The following is a 16,619-nucleotide window of genomic DNA, read 5'->3' as shown; positions in this document are numbered from 1 at the left end:
TTTTGCTAAGAGTGAGGTTTAAAGCTATAGTTCACCCAAAAAATGAAAAGTCTGTCATCATTATTTAGTTACCCGTATGTCATTATAAACATGTATGCTGTTATTTTTTTTCTGTGAAATACATAAGTATAAAAACAATTTCGAGCTCTTTTTGACACAAAAACTTTTCATTGAAGGGACCATGTCAGTCAAGCTCCTAAAAGCACCATGAAAGTAGTCCATATGACTCGCGCTCGATTTTCCAGGTTTTCTGAAGCAGAACGATAGCTTTGTGTGACGAAGTTGCTATTCACTGATAATCTTCCCCTCTTCCGAAGCCTTGAAATCTCATTTGCGTCCCCGTTCAGGTTTAAAAATAGCATGTCACTGCGTCATGCTTGCTTTGACATCATTGATAGTACAACACTGGGTTTTTGCATGTGGGATACTTCTACTGATACTTAACACTTATTGATGTTAACAAATGTAACCTTTTTGTAAAATGTTTTCTTTTTTTTTTTTTCTTTTTTTTTTGAAGGCGATATGATGTGTTAATATCCATACAATGCAAATCCATGGGGGGTCCAAAACCTCCAAGCTCCAAATAGAACATAAAGGCAGCATAAAGGTAATCCATATGACTCAAGTGGTGTAATCCATGTCTTCTGAAGCTATATGATCAGTTTTGTGCTGAGAACAGACCAATTTGTAACTCCATTTCAACTATAAATCTTGACATCTGCAGTCTCCTTGGCACATGATTTACCATTTTTGGATAAACTATTCCTTTAAGAATGAGTTTGGTGAGCTGTAGAAGAGGGGAAGATATTTAGTGAATAATGACTTAAATTCCAGTCTGTTTCTCACACAAAGCTATTATACTGCTTCAGAAGACTTGGAATATAGTGCAGAAGTTGTGTGGACCACTTTTATAGTTGGTTTCTTGTCCGTTTAGGAGCTTTACAATTGTGGCTACTATAAACTGTCGCTGAATGAAAAACAGCTTTGCGAAGAATCTTCAAAAATTCTTCTTTTGTGTTTCACAGAAAATAACAACAACAACATACAGGTTAGGAACAACTTGTGGGTGAGTAACTAATGACAATTTTTATTTTTGGGTGAACTATTTCTTTAATTGGCGGAAATTGTCTTCAGTAAAAAATTAAGTCTAACTCTTTGAGCTTATTCTGATAGACAGGTAAAATGCAGTTGCAATATTTTCCTTCTCACTTCTGTCTTCGCAGACGGTGTCAGTATGTTAAACCAGGAATCTACACTGCTGTGTTTGCAGTGGCTTTGTGTTTGCAAGAGATATGGGAGCTGACTTTGTGAGCAATTAGTGCTCCATTTTCACTGATTAGAATGTTCAACACAGCCATTGTTTCATACAGTTGCTGCACATAACTCAAAGTATCAAAGGTGCCTTTAAGCATTGCCATAGAGACCGCTGAAGCTTACGGTAAAAGTGGAAAGCACTTGAGTTTGCATGTGTTTTGGTTGAAGGGAGAATGGGTTTACTATGGCAACAGATGCAGAAAGGTGGAGGTGATGTATTAGACCATGATAACAGCACACACTCGAAAAATGTACAGTTTTGCCCACAGTGTGCTCTTAAACTATATGATCCATCTCTCGGATGCATGCAGTAATAATTAATTTCTTTCTGTTGGAAATTTCGATCACTGTTTTGTCAGGAAACCTAAAGAAAAATGGCAATCTGGCAATGTATACTATTTATGTGTTGTGGCTCTACATTTGAAACAATGTTAATTTTAATGTTTATTGACTGGCCCCATTCACTAACATTGTAAACAACTCATTGCAACCAACATTTTTACTTTTGTTTTATTTATTTATTAATGAAGGACTTTCCATTGGAAATGTTGACCCCTGTTTTGTCAGGTAACCTAAAGAAAAATGGCAACCTGGTATCATAGAATTATATTAGGGCATTAACCCTAAAAACCCCAAATTTGGTGAACACTGCACGCTTTCAGCACCACACAATGGACATTAAACCTTGGAACAGCTGCGATATGTGTAATGAACTAGGTAATGTCACGAGATCTGGCAAAAACTTTGCTTCATGTGGTAACTGATTCATTCAAAAGTCAGATAAGTTATTTTATATGAATGGATCAACTACTATATTAGGTTACATCAACAAAACACAATTTTAAAGGAACAGTTCACCCAAAAATGAAAATCCTGTCATTATTTACTCACTACTCATGTAATTTCAAACCTGTATGTTGTTGTTTTTCCATGGAATGCAAAAGGAGAATTTTGGAAGAAAAATCACTGAAAATCTTCCCCTATGCTGAAGCTTTTAAGAGGTGTGGTATTTGTTTTGATTGTTGGGAAGGTTTTCAGTGAATAACAACTTCACTTTATGGTCTGTCCATCACACAAAGCTATCATATGTCTTCAGAAAACTTAGAATATTGTGCACAAGTCATATGGACTGCTTTATGGGTGATTTTATGGTGTGTTTTTTTAAGCTTGACAGACAGTCTCTATGGACTGTCAAGAACTGCTTAAATTCTTCAGAAATTCACATTTTGTGTTCCACAACAATAATATCATATGGAGTTGGAACAACATGAGGTGGAATGAATAATGACAATATTTTCAGATTTTGAAAAACTATTCCCTTAAGGCTCAGATCATAGCTCATTGAGGTTAACAACTGCACATTTTCACATTTTACATTGTTGTTTCTCATTTATACTTAATACTATCTTACACAGCAGTTCATTCTCTTGTGCTCAAAGGAATTATGCTTCATTGTGACAGGGCAGGGCCAAAACAATTGCCACCTCTCTGTTTCTAATTTCCAACCTTGATGTGCTTAGATATTGTTCCACGCTCCCTCAGGTCTAATAGAGAGAAATGATTGCTCATACAGCATCAAGATGGGGGCTGGGAGGGAAATATTAATGTCTTGCATTGCCCTTTGGGTGTCCATGGATCAAACTTTAATTTCAACTCGCTAGATCAACAACAGCAATGGAGGGCCCACCTGGGACATCACAAAACAAATTAACTTTAATCTTTAGTCTTAAACTTTGTGTCATGCTCTTTTAATTTCCCCTGCTTTAAGGCAAATGTCATGAATAATGTATAAACATTCAGCACACAGACTCTGTCAGTCCCCCAGCTTTTCCCTGACTGATATTATGGATTAAGGACAGATCAAACGAAGAGAATTCCTCCACTTCTATTTGTCATTGAGCCCCGTTTTCCAAGTGATTGATGTCCCTGTTTGCAGGTTTAGGGAGTAACTGAATACATGTAACAGGATTACATATTTAAAATACAAAATATAAGTAACTGTATTCCACTACAGTTACAATTTAAATCATTTGTAATTAGAATACAGTTACATTCAAAAAGTATTTTGATTACTGAAGAGATTACTTTGCATTTTTATTGTCATTTGTTTCATTTAATATTTAGTCCTTTCAGATGGAAAACATTTATACATATAAATGATGCAATCCAAAGTGCATTTGAACAGCGGTGAAACACTTTCTTATGATGTGTTACATTCATACGAGCAGACAGAGAAGTAAGTTTGAAGTAAGTTTGGAGCAGAAGAAATAGAAATAAACCTTGTGTAAATTGTCAGCTTTATGCTAAGCTAAAATGCTATTTCTAGCCATTGCACATGCACGTTACCAGACACGATCATATTTTTTTATCAAGAAAATTCACAATTTCTTTTTTTCTAGTAAGACCTTTGATATTAGGGCAAAAATTGTATTCTTGATAATTTTTGTATTGTTTTCCTGTAAAAATATTAAAAAATCCTTAAAACGAGATCAATTTGATTGATCTTGTTTTAGAAACACTGCATAAGATATTTCGGTTTTTCAGAGAATGTATTTTTAACATGTGTATTTTGTCTTACTGTACCGGCAGAGTTTTTATAGTCAAAACAAGTGAAAAAATCTATCAGTGCTGAAGAAGTAATCCAAAGTATTTAGAATACATTACTGACCTTGAGTAATCTAACGGAATACGTTACAAATTACATTTTACAAATTACATTGTATTCTGTAATCTGTAGTGGAATACATTTCAAAAGTAACCCTCCCAACCCTGCCTGTCTGTAAATTAAAGGCAGTGACATTGTCCGCCCCATCTCCCAACAAGTTAGACAGGAACCGGGCTGCAGTGAGTTTGGAATAAAATATAGCTTTCTACTTGGTACTGAATACTGTGCAAGTTGCATTCATTAACACAGTTAATGCATGAGGTATCAAGAACTTACAATGAGCAATACTTTTTACAGCATTTATATTGGTTAATGTTAATTAAAAAATGTACTATGTTCATATAAATTTATTGTTTGGTTATGTTTGTTCATAATGCATTAAATAATGTTAAAGGAATGGTCCAGGTTCAATACAAGTTAAGCTCAATCTAAAGCATTTTTAGCATAGTGTTAATTACCACAAAAAATATTTTGACTCATCTCTTATTTATATATAAAAAAAGAAGCAAAAATTGTGGTTACAGTAATACACTTACAATGGAAGTAAATGGTTTCAGTCCATAAACATTTAAATAACTGTTTCAAAATTATAGCCACAAACCGTAAACATTATACATGTTAACATAATTAGTTGAAAATTTTAACAAAATAAAATCTTTGTTTTACATGATATTAGTGTGATAAAATTGCTTACAGTTCTTACCAGTGTTGCGTCGTCATGGCAACAGTGTTGTAATATTGGATATAATTTGACACTTATGAGGTTAGTAAGTGATTGTATCACACTTAAATCATGTTAACACGTATAATGTTTATGTGTTGTGTCTATACATTTGAACAGTGGCGTGTGGTGGACTTTTGAAATGAGGCAGTGTGCAGGATTACTTTTATGTTTCGTTTTTGTGATTTTTGGAGCTGGTCTGATCACCATTCACTTGCATTTAATGAACCAACAGAGCTGAGATATTTTTCTAAAAATCTTCGTTTGTGTTTGTAATAGTTCAAAGGATGGACAAAGAGGAGACGGGAACCGGCTGAACAATGAATGTAAGGTTTAATGATAAAAATGAACTTAAAAAAAACAAACAAACACACATACATGCAGCACGGCCGCGTGCGTCTCTCTCCCTCGAACTGGCGTCTCCGGCTCCCCTTTATCTCACTCTCCCGCTGATCACCTGTTTCAGCGCCGGCCGTGCGTCCTGACCACCTCCTGGGAACCTGGGGGAGAGATGAGGGGAGGCATGGGGAGAGAGAAAGGGCGAGCGAGACACACACAGAGAGAGGGAGAGAGGAGAGAGAGACACGCTGCCGCCCGGTCCTCAACCGCTCCTCCACCCTCTGGTGGACACCAGCTCGCTCCTCCCCGATGGACGGCAGCGAGTCCTCCGGCCCCTGGCAGATGGAACTGCTCCTCCCCTTCGGAGGCCGGCAGCGACCCCTCCGTCCCCAGGCAGACGGCTGCGGCTGCACCCCTGGCGGATGGCAGCGGCGAGGACTCTGCGACAGTGCATCCCTCATGCCTTCTGGGTTTTGGCACCACTGTAACAGTTCAAGGACAGGCAAGGAGGAGGTGGGAACCGGCTGACCAGTCAATGTAAAGTTTAATGATATAAAAGTGTGTCCTCACGGCCCAGCCACGCCCTCCTCCACGTCACAGTGTGCTACTGAAGAAAGAAAGTCACACACACATCTAGGATGGCATGAGGGTGAGTAAATGAGAGAATTTTCATTTTTGGGTGAACTATCCCTTTAAAGTAAAAAGAAACCCTAAGCTAATACTTGATTCATCATTGGCCTATTATGTAAAGTTCCTTTTACAGTTCTAAGTCAGCTGTATTGCTGTCAGTTTAAAGAAGGACACATTTCTCTGTCTGGCTTTCTGCCAAAAGTAAAGAGTAAAACCTCATCGCAAGCAGCAACTGTAACACATACGGTGTGCTGGGAGCGCAGATTAATGCAGCGTTGATTAATTTGTGATTTGAGGAAAGACTTTAGAGCTGCATGAGATTCATAGCTTCCCTTATACCCGGCCAAAGCTTGCAATAAATTAAAAAAAAACTCACATTTCAATGTTACTATAAGGACTTTCTTTTTGATTTAAGATGAATCTCTCCATTTATCCTCATTTATGTATGTATTTATTGATTGAGCAATATGAAGTACCACCTAAAGTAAAAAAAAAAAAAAAAAAAACCTTCCCCAACATAATTGCAATATAGCCTTTAATTGCATTTAAATGCATTTGATGACAGTAAAATTCTGAAAAAAAAAAAAAAAAAAAAGTACATGAAACAGCAAAACTGGAAATGGCAAATTAAAAATAACATTGTTTTGACTAATAGGAATTGTATTTCATTTGTATAAACCTGACGTGACCAAATATATCAAACACAACTTGCCCTAACCTGTCATTTATGAAAAATATGCTTTTCCAAAACATGTTTTTCTCTGGAACAATGTGTAAAGTGTAAAAGTTATGATGACAGTGTGGTTTTATTGTGTTCTATTATTTATCCAGCTATTACAAAAATATGATGAAACTGGAATTTTAGCTTAAAGAATAGAATAAACAGAAAATATTTTTTAATTTAAAACAGTTTTGAACTAGGTGATTAAAACCAACACACAAACCACTGCTAGAGAAATCAAGTATTTGTGTAACTCAACATGTAAAAATGACATGGATAACTGAAAATGTATAATGCCTGATATATATAATTTCAAATACATTTTATAAAACGTATGGGGAGCTGAAAATGAAAGTGAACTAAAATGACTAGTAATCATCAGCACTAGAGAGGAGAGTTATTAAAGTAATTTAGCTTCAGTTGAGCCAAACACACACCCCCGTCATTAGCAAATAGAAACCCATTAAGATATTAATTACATCAAAAGGACCATCAGAGTGCCATTCCATCAGCTGAGTTTGAGTGCAAACAAATATACACATTTATTCAAAGTGGAGACAAAATATGGCTTCTTTGATGTCTGTGTGTTTAGAGGTATAGTTAAACAAAAATAATAAATTTTGCCATTTACTCATTCTCATGTTGTTCCAAACCCAAATGACTTTCATCCATGGAGTACAAAAGGAGATGGAAGAATGTAGCCTCAGTCACCATACACTTTCATTGCATCTTTTCCCATACACTGAAAGTGAATGAATGTCTCCTTTTGTGTTCCACAGAAGAAATATTATCATATGGGTTTGGAACAACAAGCTAACTATCCCTTTAGGACAGAAAATACATGCACAGCTTTTCCGCACTGTTCAGGATTTTGAGTGCTCAGGCAGACTGTGAATCCAAATAAAGCTGTCAAACCTTATTCCTGTGTGGGGTGTGAAATGTGAGGCTGTTAGTGGAGCATCACATCTTGTGATTAAAATGACCTACTACTGTTAGAGGATGGTGTGAAAGCGGCGCTGCTGGACCATGGGGCACAATCACGGTTCACACATCATTAACTCGGTCTAATGTTAAAATAACCTGCGGAGAGGGGCCTTCAAATGTGCCGTCATTTTGGAAAAGGCACAAAATATAGGCTAAAATCAACTCTTATTTTGTATTATTATTATTATTATTAATAATAATAATAATAATAATAATAATGTTATTATTACCATATGCTAGTGAATTTTTTTTTACATTTTCACTTCCAGTATGAACTTACGTCTGGCTATCTGTACTGTGATTACAATGATATTGAATCTTGAGTAAAATTAGATATCATTTAATTTCAGCAAATTGTGTCACATTTGCCATCATTAAATTGTATTATGTGTAAATACAGGCATTGTATTGGCCACCCTGCTTTCTAGATATTGGTACTTAAAGTCCAGTAAACCTGTAACTTTTGTATAACACACACACACAAGGATAATAGAAAGGGACTTTTTACAAAGAAAAAAAATATATACCAACTGCAATGACATAAAGCTTTACAAAACTAATTGCACAGTCTACATATTTTTAAGTGAAATAGTTCTAGTTTTAATATAGGCATACCCTTGTTAAAGCCCTCACTTAAGTAATATTTAAAATGTAAAGACTTTTGTGTCTAACTTTCAGTAAAACCCGATTAAAGAACTGAAAACAGATTGTTCGGGATACAAAGAAAAACCCACAGGTAACCTCAGGAGAAATACAGGCTGCTCTGGAAAAAGATGGTGTGCTTGTTTCAAGGAGCACAATACGACGATACTTGAACAAAAATGAGCTGCATGGTCGAGTTGCCAGAAAGAAGCCAATGCCACAAAAAAGCCCAGTTACAATATGCCCGACAACACCTTGACACGCCTCACAGCTTCTGGCACACTGTAATTTAGAGTGACGATCGTTTGGCGAGGGATCGACAAGTATTGTGCTCCTTGAAACAACCACTCCATCTTTTTCCAGAACAGCCTGTATTTCTCCTGAGGTTACCTGTGGGTTTTTCTTTGTATCCTGAACAATTCTTCTGGCAGTTGTGGCTGAAATCTTTCTTGGTCTACCTGACCTTAGCTTGGTATCAAGAGATCCCTGAATTTTCCACTTCTTAATAAGTGATTGAACAGTACTGACTGGCATTTTCAAGGCTTTGGATATCTTTTTATATCCTTTTCCATCTTTATAAAGTTCCATTACCTTGTTACACAGGTCTTTTGACAGTTCTTTTCTGCTCCCCATGGCTCAGTATCTAGCCTGCTCAGTGCATCCACGTGAGAGCTAACAAACTCATTGACTATTTATACACAGACACTAATTGCAATTTAAAAAGCCACAGGTGTGGGAAATTAAACTTTAATTGCCATTTAAACCTGTGTGTGTCACCTTATGTGTCTGGAACAAGGCCAAACATTCAAGGGTATGTAAACTTTTGATCAGGGCCATTTGGGTGATTTCTGTTATCATTATGATTTAAAAAGGAACCAAACAACTATGTGATAATAAATGGCTTCATATGATCACTATCCTTAAATAAAAGACAGTTTTTTTGCATGATCAGTCATATTTTCAAAATCAATGCCAAAATTTCACAATTTCTGCCAGGGTGTGCAAACTTTTGAGCACAACTGTATATAAAAAATTAAAAAAATAAATTCACATTTAGCTTAGAGCACACCACATGGCAACACAAGTAATTAGCTGCACTCACTGGACAGTTACATATAGGTTTTATGTTGTTATTATTATGGAGTGAGTGGATTTTGATACAGATATTACAAATTAGTGCTTGGTGGCTCATCAAAAATTAGTGAACTATATTTAGCCACATTAAAGCTGAAGTGTGTAATTTTTGCCCCAGTAGCACCACTGAATGGAATTGCAAAAAAAAAAAAATTTAAAACGGCAAATATGCCTCCTGTTGATCGGAAAAAATAGATAATCCTGCCCCCAATCAGTGTTGTTGTGTTGGGCTGACCAATCGCTCAAACAAACACAGGAATTTCTATAGCACCACAGAGACAGAGTTTAAAGTTTTTGGGAAAGTGATCCTACTGATGACTTACAGTTGTCTCTGCATATTGAAGGAATATTTAGGGTTCAATACAAGTTAAGCTCAATCGACAGCATTTGCGGCATAATGTTGATTATCACAAAAAAATTATTCCAAATCGTCCCTCCTTTTCTTTAAAAAAAGCAAAAATCTGGGTTACAGTGAGGCACTTACAGTGCATCCGGAAAAGTATTCACAGCGCTTCACTTTTTCCACATTTTGTTATGTTACAGCCTTATTCCAAAATGGATTAAATTCATTATTTTCCTCAAAATTCTACAAACAATACCCCATAATGACAATGTGAAAGAAGTTTGTTTGAAATCTTTGCGAATTTATTAAAAATAAAAAACGAAAAAATCACATGTACATAAGTATTCACAGCCTTTGCCGTGAAACTCAAAATTGAGCTCAGGTGCATCCTGTTTCCACTGATCATCCTTGAGATGTTTCTACAACTTGATTGGAGTCCACCTGTGGTAAATTCAGTTGATTGGACATGATTTGGAAAGGCACACACCTGTCTATATAAGGTCCCACAGTTAACAGTGCATGTCAGAGCACAAACCAAGCCATGAAGTCCAAGGAATTGTCTGTAGACCTCTGAGACAGGATTGTGTCGAGGCACAGATTTGGGGAAGGGTACAGAAAAATGTCTGCAGCATTGAAGGTCCCAATGAGCACAGTGGCCTCCATCATCCGTAAATGGAAGAAGTTTGGAACCACAAGGACTCTTCCTAGAGCTGGCCGCCCGGCCAAACTGAGCGATCGGGGGAGAAGGGCCTTAGTCAGGGAGGTGACCAAGAACCCGATGGTCACTCTGACAGAGCTCCAGCGTTTCTCTGTGGAGAGAGGAGAACCTTCCAGAAGAACAACCATCTCTGCAGCACTCCACCAATCAGGCCTGTATGATAGGGTGGCACTGGAAGCCACTCCTCAGTGACAGCCCACCTGGAGTTTGCCAAAAGGCACCTGAAGGATTCTCAGACCATGAGAAACAAAGATTGAACTCTTTGGCCTGAATGGCAAGCGTCATGTCTGGAGGAAACCAGGCACCGCTCATCACCTGGCCAATACCATCCCTACAGTGAAGCATGATGGTGGCAGCATCATGCTGTGGGGATGTTTTTCAGCGGCAGGAACTGGGAGACTAATCAGGATCGAGGGAAAGATGAATGCGGCAATGTACAGAGACATCCTTGATGAAAACCTGCTCCAGAGGGTTCTGGACCTCAGACTGGGACAAAGGTTCATCTTCCAACAGGACAACGACCCCAAGCACACAGCCAAGATAACGAAGGAGTGGCTCCGGGACAACTCTGTGAATGTCCTTGAGTGGCCCAGACAGAGCCCAGACTTTAACCCGATTGAACATCTCTGGAGAGATCTGAAAATGGCTGTGCACCGACGCTCCCCATCCAACCTGATGGAGCTTGAGAGGTCCTGCAAAGAAGAATGGGAGAAACTGCCCAAAAATAGGTGTGCCAAGCTTGTAGCATCATACTCAAAAAGACTTGAGGCTGTAATTGGTGCCAAAGGTGCTTCAACAAAGTAATGTGCTGTGAATACTTATGTACATGTGATTTGTTTTTTATTATTTATTTCTAATAAATTTGCAAAGATTTCAAACAAACTTCTTTCATGTTGTCATTATGGGATATTGTTTGTAGTATTGAGGAAAATAATGAATTTAATCCATTTGGAATAAGGCTGTAACATAACAAAATGTGGAAAAAGTGAAGTGCTGTGAATACGTTCCGGATGCACTGTACAATGGAAGTCAATGGGGCCAATTTTTAGAGGGTTTAAAGGCAGAAATGTGAAGCTTATAATTTAACAAAAGTACATTTAAGTCTTATGTTAAAACTTGTGTATTATTTGAGCTGCAAAGTTTTTTTTTTTTTTTTTTATAAAGGAGGGACAAGGTCTAAATGAATTGTTTGTGGTAATCAAGATTATGCCACATATGCTGTTGATCGAGCTGAACTTGTATTGAACCCGGAATATTCCTTTAAGCTGAAAGTATTTAACACCGCAAAGTTACACAATTCAGATTTATGGACTTCAAAAATAAGTATACATTTGTTGAATTCAAATTGAAATCTCTGACTTTTGATTTAAGACTTGTATCGTGTTATCTTGACAACCTAAGATCTCTTCCAAAACTGCTGAGGAAACTCTGACTCGAGATCTAATATGTTTAGCAATCTTTACACTGCAAAAGTGGCACAGAATCTGCATCTGAAGTGGCATTTAGTTGTATTTACACAGACGGTTTAATGCTGCTCAGAGCAGGCATAAATGTTCTACATAGTAGTTACAAATGCATAATGTTATGAGACGAATATTTAAAATACAAATTATGAATATAGAAATATGAAATGAATGAAAATATGTAGTTATACTTTAAATATGATACTAAATAATTAAATATAAGCTCTATCATGACAAAGTTTAAGGCTGCTCTGATGCTGCATTTCATTTACACAGAACTAAAGTAACATCAGAACTGCCTTTGAACTACAGATGTTTTCTCAGAAGAAAACTCTGAGATGCAGGAGACCTAAGCAGAGTTGTTCTCCATTTAATATATTTACTTTCTGGGAAAACAACTGTTTTTTCTGTCCTATGGGTTCACCAAGAAAAGATCAGTTCTCTTAACTGCACTTCATATAATGCACAGATATGGTGACTGAAATAGAGCTGTCAGTCTCACAGGAGAGAGCTCCATCAGTAGCAGAGAGTTCAGTGAAAAAGCAGGACTCTTTATTGGCGAAATCATGCTCATTCACTGGAACACTTGTTTTTGGACATCTGGGACTTACCCTGAATGAACACAAAAGCAGCATGATATGCTACATCTTCTGTTCAACAAGAGATGCTGTGCTGTGGATGTTATTGCAACCAAGCGCAACTGGAATCAGACCTCACGGACATAGATTAGACCAAAATATTTGTATTTATAAATTTAGTAGACACATCCAAAGCAGTTTACAAATGAGGAATATTACAGCACAAATAGGATGCAAAGATTATGATTTCCAGAGATGGATTTTAAATAGGCTATTAGTTTTTGCACATTTTCTTTTCTTAAATAGATAAATAACCCAAAATGAAAATTCTGTCATTGTTTACTCACTCTCATATTGTTCTAAACCCATGATGTTTACTTTCATACCTGGAACATCTTTCATCCAGTCACCATTCACATTTATGTTATGAAAAATGATGCAATGGAAGTGAATGGTGACTGAGGCTAACATACCTAATACGATTTTTAGAGAGAGTGTGTGTGTGTGTGTGTGTGTGTGTGTGTGTGTGTGTGTGTGTGTGTGTGTGTGTGTGTGTGTGTGTGTGTGTGTGTGTGTGTGTGTGTGTGTGTGTGTGTGTGTGTGTGTGTGTGTGTGTGTGTGTGTTTCAAGGAAGAAAGAAAAGAATAATTACATTTATAAAGCAGTGGTGGCTCAGCAGGTAAGGCTCTTGGTTACTGATCAGAAGGTTGGGGGTTCAAGCCCCAGCACTGCCAAGATACCACTGTTGGGCCCTTGACCCTATCTGCTCCAGGGGTGCTGTATCATGGCTGACCCTGCACTCTGACCCCAGATTAGCTGGGATATGTGAAAAAAGAATTTCACTGTATATGTGTGATAAATAGAATTAATTATTAAAGATTGAATAAATAAGATTTAGTTTTAATGTTCTCTGTGGAACTTACAAAAGATTTTGCCTTGACAATCCAGGATACTCAAAATAATGAGCATTTAGTTACTCAGCAACACAGGACAAAATAAATAAATTAATTGAATATGAAATGATGATAACATATGTTTAGCAATGGTTTCATATGTAAGTCAAAATGTGGCTCAGTGTTTCAGGGTACAAATTTGTACGTATCAAGTATTCATGTCCTCATATTGAATACTCTTTAAGGGTGATTTTTATAGCATGTAATTCCCATGACCTGTGTTTTCTTTGCATGAATGCTCTTCTGTGCAGGTTTTATTAAAAATCCCTTAATCATAAAGTTGTGACTGTCATGTAATAATATGAACTCTGTTTTAAAATATTTTTCAAGCATATGCACAGTCACGTATAGCTAACATTTTTTGAACTGGACTAACTTTACAAGTAATTGCTCAGTTAATGACTTTTAATTCTCTGATGACAAACAATAAGGATTTAAAAATATTTCGCTTGTTATCTTTTCTGTCCTTGCAGCTGAATGAAGCCTTAGGTGACCATGCTGGACTTAAAGATTAAACTCTCTAAGGTAATTACTGTACATGGTGAAAAATAACCTGCGATACAGGGTTGCCATGGAAGCGAAAACTGCAATTAATTGTCACAAAAGCATACTGATTATTATTTTATTTTATTATGACAATAAATATGTGTAATTTAAAACATTAACTAGTGCTTCGGGTTAACATGCAGGTATGATTTTATTTTTTAACCCTAATGTATTCCAGACTGATCTTATGATGAAATCAGTTACATTAGGTTGACTTTTCATTACTTAAAATCGGTCTGTGTCTACCAAAATGCGAAACACTGCCCCCAGTGTCCAGAGCGGTAAGTGTTTTTGGGCATATGAGCACGTGTAATCTCCATTTTCCATGTGTATTGTCCACAGAGGGGACTCTTAGTAAGCTCTTCTAGCTCTTTCAAAGACAAACAGCTGTCCTGATTGCAAGGACAAAATACCTGCTCCTTTTGAAGCATGTGTCTCATACTTCTGCTTCTATATACTCATTCATTCATTTCTTACAATTTTTTTCCTCCAGGCTGCGATGGATTCACTGTTGTATAGTGCATTCATCATGTGTGCACTTGAATGCAGATGAATGGAACTGCGGTAGGTTCATTAATTCAACAAGCATTTTTCATCTATGTCGGGATATTTTACGAATTTCAATCAGCAAAGCTCTACCATATTTCATCTCCCATAATAAGTGCATTTTCACCGTTCTGTGAGGCCAGCACCATGTGGGTTAATTAGCCGGATCTATCACAGTCAATGAACTGGAAAAGCGAGACACATTGACCAAAATCTGTAAAATCTTCAGCACTGAATTTCTTCCAATGAACCATGGAGATGGTTTATCAAATCTGATGCATAATTAAAATGTTGCAAATCTATACTGTGCACTGAAAAGCAAAAGTCCTCCTAGAGATCTATTTCAATAAGAAATGATGTATTCCTTGGAAGAAATAAGACAAATGGATAGTTTACCCATATGACTTGCTTGCTTCTGTTGAAAACCAGAGATGTCAAGTGGAATGACAGGCTAAGTCACCAATCACTTTCTTTTTTTGTTTGTTTGTTTGTTTATATGTATATACACTGGCGGCCAAAAGTTTGGAATAATGTACAGATTTTGCTCTTATGGAAAGAAATTGGTACTTTTATTCACCAAAGTGGCATTCAATTGATCACAAAGTATAGTCAGGACATTAATAATGTGAAAAATTACTATTACAATTTGAAAGAAATGTTCAGAACATCTTAAACTACTTCAAAGAGTTCTCATAAAAAAATCCTCCACGTGCAGCAATGACAGCTTTGCAGATCCTTGACATTCTAGCTGTCAGTTTGTCCAGATACTCAGGTGACATTTCACCCCACACTTCCTGTAGCACTTGCCATAGATGTGGCTGTCTTGTCGGGCACTTCTCACGCACCTTACAGTCTAGCTGATCCCACAAAATCTCAATGGGGTTAAGATCCATAACACTCTTTTCCAATTATCTGTTGTCCAATGTCTGTGTTTCTTTGCCCACTCTAACCTTTTCTTTTTGTTTTTCTGTTTCAAAAGTGGCTTTTTCTGTGCAATTCTTCCCATAAGGCCTGCACCCCTGAGTCTTCTCTTTACTGTTGTACATGAAACTGGTGTTTAGCAGGTAGAATTCAATGAAGCTGTCAGCTGAGGACATGTGAGGCATCTATTTCTCAAACTAGAGACTCAGTACTTATCCTCTTGTTTAGTTGTACATCTGGCCTTCCACATCTCTTTCTGTCCTTGTTAGAGCCAGTTGTCCTTTGTCTTTGAAGACTGTAGTGTACACCTTTGTATGAAATCTTAAATTTTTTGGCAATTTCAAGCATTGTATAGCCTTCATTCCTCAAAACAAAGATTGACTGACGAGTTTCTAGAGAAAGCAGTTTCTTTTTTGCCATTTTTGACCTAATTTTGACCTTAAGGCATGCCAGTCTATTGCATACTGTGACAACTCAAAAACAAACACAAAGACAATGTTAAGCTTCATTTAACAAACCAAATAGCTTTCAACTGTTGGCAAGTGATTTTCTAGTACCAAATTAGCAATTTAGCATGATTACTCAAGGATAAGGTGTTGGAGTGATGGCTGCTGTCTAGATTTGATCAAAAATGACTTTTTTCAAATTGTGATGGTGCTGTTTTTTACATCAGTAATGTCCTGACTACACTTTGTGATCAGTTGAATGCCACTTTGGTGAATTAAAGTACCAATTTCCTTCCGAAACAGCAAATTCTGTACATTATTCCAAACTTTTGGCCGCCAGTGTGTGTGTGTGTGTGTGTGTGTGTGTGTGTGTGTGTGTGTGTGTGTGTATGTGTATATATATATATATATATATATATATATATTCTGTATATAGAGTGCAAGTAATTGGTGATTGAGGTGGTTATTCTGGCAAACATCTTTTGTGTTCTACAGAAGAAAGAAAGCCATACAGGTAAATGACAAAAAAAAAAATTTCACCCATTTTTGGGTGAGCTATACTTTTAAGTCACTGTTGTCAGTCAAACAGTTGAGACGGCATTAGAGTATTTCCTTTGGGAATGTCGATATCTTTTCATGCACAAGTTCTGTGACAATATGCTTTGTTTCTATTCTCAGTGCCTGCAAGCTATATGGCATTTCACAGTACAGTACTTATAAATAAAATTCATTGAGGCACACTCTTGTCAAGCAGATTTGGGTTTTCATCGCCAAAAATGGAAGCATATTTGAGGTGATGTTTGCTTGATGTCGTCTCCAAGGCAACAGGTTTGTTTTGTTTTTGTTTGTTTTTGACATTTTGTGCTGTCATCTTGCATCTAAATGTGTTGACTAGGAGGTAAATCACAAATGTGAGAACATTTTAGATGAAGGTATAATTTAAAAGGATAAACCC

Source organism: Myxocyprinus asiaticus, chromosome 20, assembly GCF_019703515.2.
Source record: "Myxocyprinus asiaticus isolate MX2 ecotype Aquarium Trade chromosome 20, UBuf_Myxa_2, whole genome shotgun sequence".
In the NCBI taxonomy this organism is placed as follows: Eukaryota; Metazoa; Chordata; class Actinopteri; order Cypriniformes; family Catostomidae; genus Myxocyprinus; species Myxocyprinus asiaticus.
This window is presented reverse-complemented; position numbering follows the sequence as displayed.